We start from the raw sequence: 8,956 nt of genomic DNA on the forward strand, positions 1-8,956 counted from the left end.
CTTGGGGATGTGTATTGAGGCAGGATGGAATCGGTGGATTGCATGTTCGATTCGAGGATGAAGTTTTTAAGTCTTTTAGATATGATTTCTATGTAATATTTTTCCGCACTTAATTTTGTAACCAATTTATTTAAGTTATGTTTTGTTTTCAAAACAATGGGATCCCATATCCTAAATAAATTTTTATGTATTTAACCTTTACTTTACAGTTTTTAAATAGAGTTATGATTAATACATATGTACGTTTTCTTAAGATTAGAATAGTAGTCATTAATGGTGCAAATTCTAGAATAGTTGGGTCGTTATAAGCACCTGGGCCCACGCCACAGCCAAGGCCCAATGCCCTTTCCAGCTTCACCATTCCGCTTCCCCCAGCCCACGATTCCACCTGATGCATATCCAAGCAGCCTTTAGCTCCCCAACACACCCAAAGGCCAGTCCCAGCTAAGAGCCAAACCCCACGCCACCTGCCTTATGCCCACGCATGCTCCCAGCCAGCAGCCTACACAGCCCAGCCGTACACCAGCCAGCCCCCTTGCACCATTTTGCGCCCAACAATTGCCCAATGTCCCCTTGTCCCCTATGATAAAAAATGCCACATTTTTACCCCACTTTCTACACATTTTACCCAAAAATCATCATTACACCCTACAATTTATCCCTATTTTCCATATTATAATTAATTTAATCAATTTAAATTGATTATTTTAATACACTTTTTTTGGCTATAAATAAAGGAGTTGGGTGATAATTTTTGGAGGAGGTTACCACACTACACAAAGTTTCTACACTTTCAAACCTCTCTATTCTCTTCATTTTCTTCTTTTTTTTGGTTAATTTTCTATGTATTTTTAGAGGAACAATTTGAGGGTTTTCCTTCAAATTTTCCTATCTATGTTTGTAATTTTTTGTTTGTATTTTTTATTCTAGTTATGAGTTTCTAATCTTTTTAAGATTATTAAGGTGATGATGAAACAATATGTAACTAGATAGTGTTTATTTTGTATGTTGATTTCCCATTTTGTGCAACAAAGTTTATAGAATTTTCTTCTTCAAATATCTTCTTTCATCTTAAATATCATGTATTTTGGATTGTTAGCACATATTTACACTTTATTCTTCATTAGTGCAAAACCATAATATTCTTTGTGTAAGATGTGTCATTAAATTGTACACATCCATGCTTAGAGCAAAAATATTTTGTTTTGCCTTTTAAATAATGTTCATTGATTTATTTGTTATTTCATTAGATTGATTTACACTAAATGCTTTGAAATTATAATTTTGAAAAGTGAAGAAAAATCCTATCTTTTTAGAAGTAATTGGTGCTTAAAATTACAAATCTATTTAGAAAATGATAGTCATTTTGGGAAACCACCATTTGACTCTAATCTTTTATAATAAAAGAAAAATAAAAGAAATTAAAGGAAAATGGAGAAGAAAGGAAACTTACCATTTCCTCTTGATGGTGGCTTTATGGAAATGAGAATTTAAAAAGGGGATTAAGAAGGGATTAGGCCATTTGGCCGTGACCTAGAGAGAAGATAGAGAGAGAGGGAGGTGAGCTAGAGAGAGAGAAAGGAAGGGCTACCATATTTTTTCTAGAGAAGAAGAAGAAGAAAAGAAAGAGAAGGAGGAAAAGAAGAGGGTTTCGAACCCTAGGTAAGAATCTATCAACTAGTGTTTCACATATGTGCATTTGGATCTTCTCCTCTTCTCTAATCTAAGGTTGATTTTGTGGTTTCTTTCTTTGGGTGTATGGCGTGGGCCATCCTATGGACGGAAAAACAATTATCTTAGGACACCATTTAAATTATGTTATGTTTTAAGAGACTTTCCAAATTATCAGTGGGACTTAGTTATTTAATTTTTGTTTCTTTTGAACTTTGCATAAAAATTCATGTTTTCTTTTAAAACTAATGGCGCCAACTTGCATGGTTTTAAGCAAGTCCCCACTGAGACCTTGATAATGAGTGGTATTCTTTTATAAACAATGTTATGTGAATATTTTATAAGTATTAGTTTAGGGCGTTCTTTACAAATGGTATCAGAGCCGTTCGTCCATGTTTCCAAGGACCCCCCCCCCCCCAATACACGCTAAAGACGGGAAAATCTCACTTCACCGCGTCGTAAGTATTTGCTTATGTGTTATTACTTGCTTCTATTTTATTTAATTTTCTATAGTTAACTGCAGTAGTAAAAATGCCTCCTGTGTTAAGAACGACAAGGAAACAATTGCTTAAGGAAATCCGCACGATCCAAGAGTCGAGCTTGACGAGGATCCTGAAGATTGGCGCATGGCGGTTTTAAAGACGACAAAGGAGGTCTGCGATCGTATCCAAGGAATAATGAATAAGAGGGGAGCCTTGCTTTGGCCCATAGAGCAATTCTGGGTGATGAGTGAAGCTTTGTCAATGTACCCGGAGGATCTTCGACAGTTACATCAATCATGGAATAACGTTGTGCTAGATGACATGGAGTTTGGCACCATGGAGTTTACGATTCGCGACTTTCTGGTAAGATATAACCTTAGTCCTCTGGAGTTGGTGCTAGTAAAGACGGATGATGGCGAAATAGAGGAGCGTTTAGAGATGGTGCATGACGTGGAAGGATAATCGGCAATTGAGGAAGTACTGCGAGCTATACCGCGTCTGACCGCGAGGATGGAGATTATGGCGAGCGCTCCCGGCTATTTCCACATCCCTGAAAACGTCTTTTATTACAATTCAGAGGACGAGTCCACCGTCGAGGACTAGAGTCCATTTCGTAATCGTCGCATGGGGGTGCCAAATAAATAAGATGGAATAATAATAATTTTCTAAGACCTTAAAGGATATATGTTTTGGTTAATTACACACTTTTTGGGATTGTTTAATTTTGGAATAATTTAAATGTTTTGAATACTATGGATATTTTATTGCAAATTTTAAGTGATGTAATGTGAATGCATGATTTACAAATATCCATCAATATGCAATGTTCCTTCCTTATGATTTTTCCTGTGTTTGCCTTAGAACTTCATCATGTCAACTAGAGGAATAGGAGGAAGGGGAAGAGGTAGAGGCAGAGGAAAGGGTGCCTCCACAAGGTCTGAAACTACGACCATCCTTGATGTTGAAGTGCCATCTGTTTAACCTGCAGCTCCAGCAGCGCCAACTGTGGACCTGGCTGCAGAGGTAGCAAGGTTAAGAGAACAGTTGAGACTAAGAGATGAGGAACTAGCGCAAGCTAGACAAGCACCACAGACATCTCAAACGCACCCCATACCTCAAGTACCAGTGGCACAACCTCAACCGCCAGTACCACCACCTGCACCACTACCTGTAGCCTATGGGTTCGAACCAGTATATGAACGCTTCAGGAAACAAGCCCCACCGACGTTTGAAGGGAAAGCTAATCCAATGGTGGCAGAAGATTGGCTAAGGTCTGTTGAGGCTATTTTTGATCATATGGAGTTAGATGATTGCCAAAGGGTTTCCTGTGCAGCTTATCTACTTAAGATGGATGCACGGATTTGGTGGGACGTGACTAAATAGACTCGTGATCCAAATACCATGAATTGGCGTAGTTTGTCCAGGCATTCAGTAAGAAGTATTACAGTCCAGCGGTGCTAGCATCTAAGGTTGATGAATTTATAACTCTGGTTCAAGGGAGCCTTTCGGTCACTGACTATGCACAGAAGTTCGATCGATTGGCCAAGTTTTCCCCTGAAGTGGTACCGACTGATGCATTTCGAGTCCAGAGGTTTGTAAGGGGACTCAAACCAATGATCGCGAGGGACGTTAGGATGACCAGTGCTGAGGTGGTCAGTTATGCAGAGGTATTGGATAGAGCTCATGAGGCTGAATATTTGGAGGAACGAATATGGAAGGATAATGCCGCTAGAAGAGAGAACCACCGCAACAAGAACTTCCATGAGAGCAACAAGAGAAAGGCTATCGAAGGGCAGAATAGTGGGGTTGATAAAAGACCTAGACCTCCAATCACGAACAGCAACAACCACAAATCTCAGAACCATAGCAACCGCAATAACTGCTTCAATGACCGGAACCGTGGGAACCAACAGGGCAACCAAGTCGAGTATCCTACCTGCCCTAAATGCACGAGGAAACACCTAGGAGAGTGCCAGGCCGGTTCCAACAAATGCTTCAAGTGCGACCAGACAGGACACTTGCGGAAGAATTGCCCATAATTGAAGGCATGACAGAATAATAATAGCAATCTGGTGCCAGCAAGAGTCTTCGCCTTAACTCAGAATGAAGTGGCCAATAGCAACACCGTGGTTACAGGTCACCTCCCTATATCTGGTACAATGTGTAGAGTCTTAATTGATTCTGGAGCAACTTATTCCTATGTTTCCATGAATGTGATTGATAGACTGAATATGCCTTATAAGATGTTTGAACATAACTGTAGTACATTGTTGCCATCGGGAGATATGATGTTGTCAAACAAGTGGTTACCGTCAACACCTGTAATGGTAGAGGGTAGGGAGTGCCCAACAGATCTCATAGAACTGCGTATACCGGATTATGATGTCATACTCGGCATGGATTGGTTATCCAAACATGGGGCTACGATAGACTATCAAAAGAAGATCGTAGAGTTCAGGCCAAAGGAAGGAGAGGTTTTCTCCTTTAGAGGTGAAGTAGCAGGCCTTCGAACACCCATAATATCTGCACTGGAAGCACGGAATATGATGCAACATGGATAAGTCCAAGGAGTCAGAACTAAAGCCATAAAATGTTCATATTGTTTGTGAGTTCCTGGAGGTGTTTCCTGAGGAATTACCAGGACTACCCCCGGACAGAGAGATCGAGTTTGTAATTGAGCTTGCACCTAAAACTGCACCGATATCTAAGGTACCCTATCGAATGGCGCCGGTAGAGTTAAAGGAACTTAAGAACCAACTACAGGAGTTGTTGGACAAAGGGTTCGTAAGACCTAGCCATTCGCCATGGGGAGCACCAATCCTATTTGTGAAGAAGAAGGACGGGAGTATGAGAATGTGCATGGATTACCGAGAGCTCAATAAGGTCACCATTAAGAATAAGTATCCTTTGCCTAGGATAGACGACCTTTTTGATCAGCTACAAGGGGCTTCAGTGTTCTTGAAGATTGATCTGCGATCTGGGTACCATCAGTTGAAAGTGAAAGAGGGAGACATTCCAAAAATGGCCTTCAGAACTCGTTATGGGCACTATGAATTCTTAGTGATGTCCTTTGGACTCACCAATGCCCCAGCAACCTTTATGGATATGATGAATAGGGTATTTAAGGATTTCTTGGACAAGTTCGTAGTAGTGTTCATTGATGATATCCTCATTTACTCAAAGACCAAGGAGGAGCATGAAGAGCATTTGAGATTGACTCTAAACAGATTACGGGAACATCGGTTGTACACTGAGTTCTCTAAATGCGAGTTTTGGCTGGAACAGGTAACCTTCTTAGGGCACATAGTCTCTAAGGATGGGATTGCAGTAGACCCATCAAAGATCGAGGCCATTAGAGACTGGCCCCAGCAAAAGAATGCCTCAGAAGTTTAGAGTTTCTTAGGGTTGGCAGGTTATTGTAGGAAGTTTGTCGAGGGATTCTCGAAGATCGCTACCCTGTTGACCAACTTAACCTGGAAACATCAGAAGTTCGCATGGACAGAAAAATGTGAAGAGAGTTTTCAGGCCATGAAGGATAAGTTAATTTCCGCGCCTATCCTTTGTGTTCCCACTGAGGGCAGAAAATTTGTGGTGTACTGTGATGCATCAAAGAATAGATTGGGATGCGTGTTGATGCAAGAAGGGAATGTGGTAGCTTATGCTTCCAGAAAACTCAAGGATTATGAGCAGCAGTTTCCCACTCATGACCTTGAATTGGCAGCTGTAGTGTTCACACTCAAGATATGGAGACATCACCTGTACGGAGATAGGTGTGAGATATACACCAACCACAAAAGTGTGAAATACTTTTTCACACAAAAGGAACTGAACATGAGGGAGCGAAGGTGGTTGGAATTAGTAAAGGACTACGACTGTGAGATTCTATACCACCCAGGCAAGGCCAACGTGGTTGCCGATGCTTTGAGCAGGCGGGGACATGGGAGTGTCTCAGCGCTACATACAATAGAGATGCCTCTTTAGAAAGAGATCATAAATGCTGGGATTGAAATTGTGACAGGAAGTTTGGCAAACCTCACATTGCAATCCTCTCTACTAGAACAAATCCGAGAAGGACAGAAATTAGATGAAGCCTTGGTGAAACAAGAGGCTTTGGTACAAGAAGGTGGCAGCAGCGATTTCACGATGTCTAATGGTGGATTGCTAAGATACAAGGATAGGATTTGTGTGCCTGACAATGCTAAAATTAAGGAAAGTATTATGAAAGAAGCGCACACAACGCCTTATTCCTTGCACCCAGGGTCCACAAAAATGTACCAAGACCTTAAGGAATTGTATTGGTGGCATGGAATGAAGAGGGACATTGCTGTGTTTGTTGCTAGATGTTTGACATGCCAGCAAGTCAAAGCGGAACACCAGAGGCCAGTAGGGTTGCTTCAACCGCTCTACATTCCTGAATGGAAATGGGAGGATATCACGATGGATTTTGTGGTAGGGTTGCCTAGAACCACCAAGCAGCACGACTCAGTGTGGGTGATAGTAGATAGACTCACTAAGTCTGCCCATTTTCTTCCAGTTAAGACCACATACTCGGCGGATCAATATGATTACTTGTATGTTAGTGAAATAGTGAGACTTCATGGGGTGCCAAAGTCGATAATTTCTGATCGAGGGTCAGTTTTCACATCGAACTTTTGGAAAGGGCTACAGAGAGCTATGGGATCAAGACTAAAGTTTAACACTGCTTTTCATCCTCAGACCGATGGCCAGTCTGAGAGGACTATACAGATATTAGAAGACATGTTGAGGTGTTGTGCCTTGGACTTTTTAGAGTCTTGGAACCAATATCTACCCCTAATGGAGTTCTTGTACAATAACAGTTACCAATCTACCATAGGGATGGCTCCCTATGAGATTCTTTATGGGCGTAAGTATAGATCTCCTTTGCACTGGGATGAAGTTGGGAAGAAACGGATTTTAGGGCCTGAAGCAGTTAGTGAGGCCAGTGAGGCGATTGAGAAGATACGCCAAAGGATGCTTACTGCGCAGAGTAGGCAAAAGAGCTACGCTGACCTCAAGAGAAGGGACATCGAGTTTTTAGTGGGCGAGTTTGTTTTCCTGAAAGTCTCACCGATGAAAGGTGTGATGCATTTTGGAAAGAAAGGGAAGTTAAGCCCTAGATATATTGGTCCATTTGAGATACTCCCAGTTCAGATAGGAGGGCACGGAGTGTTTCTACTGGTCATCAGGGTGGAAGTGACAACTGGAGGAGTTTCCCAGTGTGTCCGCGGTGCAGACGTCGACATCAGGGCGAGTGCAGGATCAGGGCCTGCTTTGTTTGTGGGAGTGCCAGTCATCTGAAGAGGGACTATCCTCAAGTCAAGAAAGAGGAGCTGAAGCAGAGTGACAGTCTTGCTCCTGCCAAGGTATTTACTTTTACACAGACTGAGGCGGAGGCTAGCCCCTCAGTTGTGATAGGTCAGATCTCTAGTGCTGGTTCTTTGTATACTGCATTGTTTGATTCAGGGGCTACCCATTCATTTGTATCTGCTAGAGTTATAGACCAGCTTTGTAGACCTAGCGGTGTGTATGCTAGAGGATTTTCAGACTTTGTTGCCAACAAGAGAACTGGTAGTCTCTAGGAAATGGATTAGAGCATTGCCAGTAGAGATAAATGGTAGGGAATTGTCTGTTGATTTGATTGAGTTAGAGATGGACGACTTTGATATGATTCTAGGGATGGATTGGTTATCAAAGTATGGGGCAATGATTGACTGCAAGCGCAGAATGGTGACTTTTGAACCGGAAGGGGAGGTACCCATTGTGTTTGTGGGGACGGTTAGTTGACCGCGGGTACCAATGATTTCAGCATTGAAGGCTAGAGACCTGATGCAGGAAGGTTGCATGGGGTTCCTAGCAATCGTTGTAGATTCCTCTAGGGTGGTGTCAGTTGGACCGGGTGAGACTAGATTGGTATGTGAGTTTCCGGATTTGTTTCTGGCAGATTTTCCAGGGTTGCCACCGCAGCGGGAGATTGACTTTGTTATAGAGTTGGTACCAGGAGCAGAGCCAGTATCTAGGAAACCTTACAGAATGGCTCCAGCGGATTTAAAGGAGTCGAAGATTCAGTTGCAAGAGTTACTTGATTTGGGGTTCATCAGACCGAGTTTCTCCCCATGGGGTGCTCCAGTGTTGTTCTTTAAGAAGAAGGATGGATCCCTTAGAATGTGTATTGATTACAGGGAGTTGAATAAGTTAACCATTAAGAACAAGTATCCATTGCCTAGGATCGATGATTTATTTGATCAGTTACAGGGAAGAACAGTGTTTTCCAAGATAGACCTCCGATCAGGTTACCATCAGTTAAGGATTAAAGAGTAGGACATACCAAAGACCGCTTTCCAAACGAGGTATGGACATTATGAATTCCTGGTTAGGTCCTTTGGATTAACCAATGCCCCAGCAACTTTTATGGACATGATGAATAGGGTTTTCAAGGATTATTTGGATAACTTTGTGATTGTGTTCATCGACAACATCCTGGTGTATTCTCAGTCAGAGTCAGAGCACGAGCAGCATCTGCGACTGGTGCTACAGTGGTTGAGGGAGCATAAACTATATGCTAAGTTCAGTAAGTGTGAGTTCTGGTTTCCACAAGTTACATTTCTGGGCCATATCGTCAGTAAGGAGGGGATTATGGTTGACCCGAGTAAGATTGAGGCGATCAGAGATTGGTCTAGACCGAGCAATGTTCCTGAAGTGAGAAGCTTTCTGGGTTTAGCGGGGTATTATCGGTGGTTCCTTGAGGGGTTCTCCAGAATAGCTACGCCTTTGACAGAACTGAC

Source organism: Humulus lupulus, chromosome 7 (assembly GCF_963169125.1).
Source record: "Humulus lupulus chromosome 7, drHumLupu1.1, whole genome shotgun sequence".
NCBI lineage: Eukaryota > Viridiplantae > Streptophyta > Magnoliopsida > Rosales > Cannabaceae > Humulus > Humulus lupulus.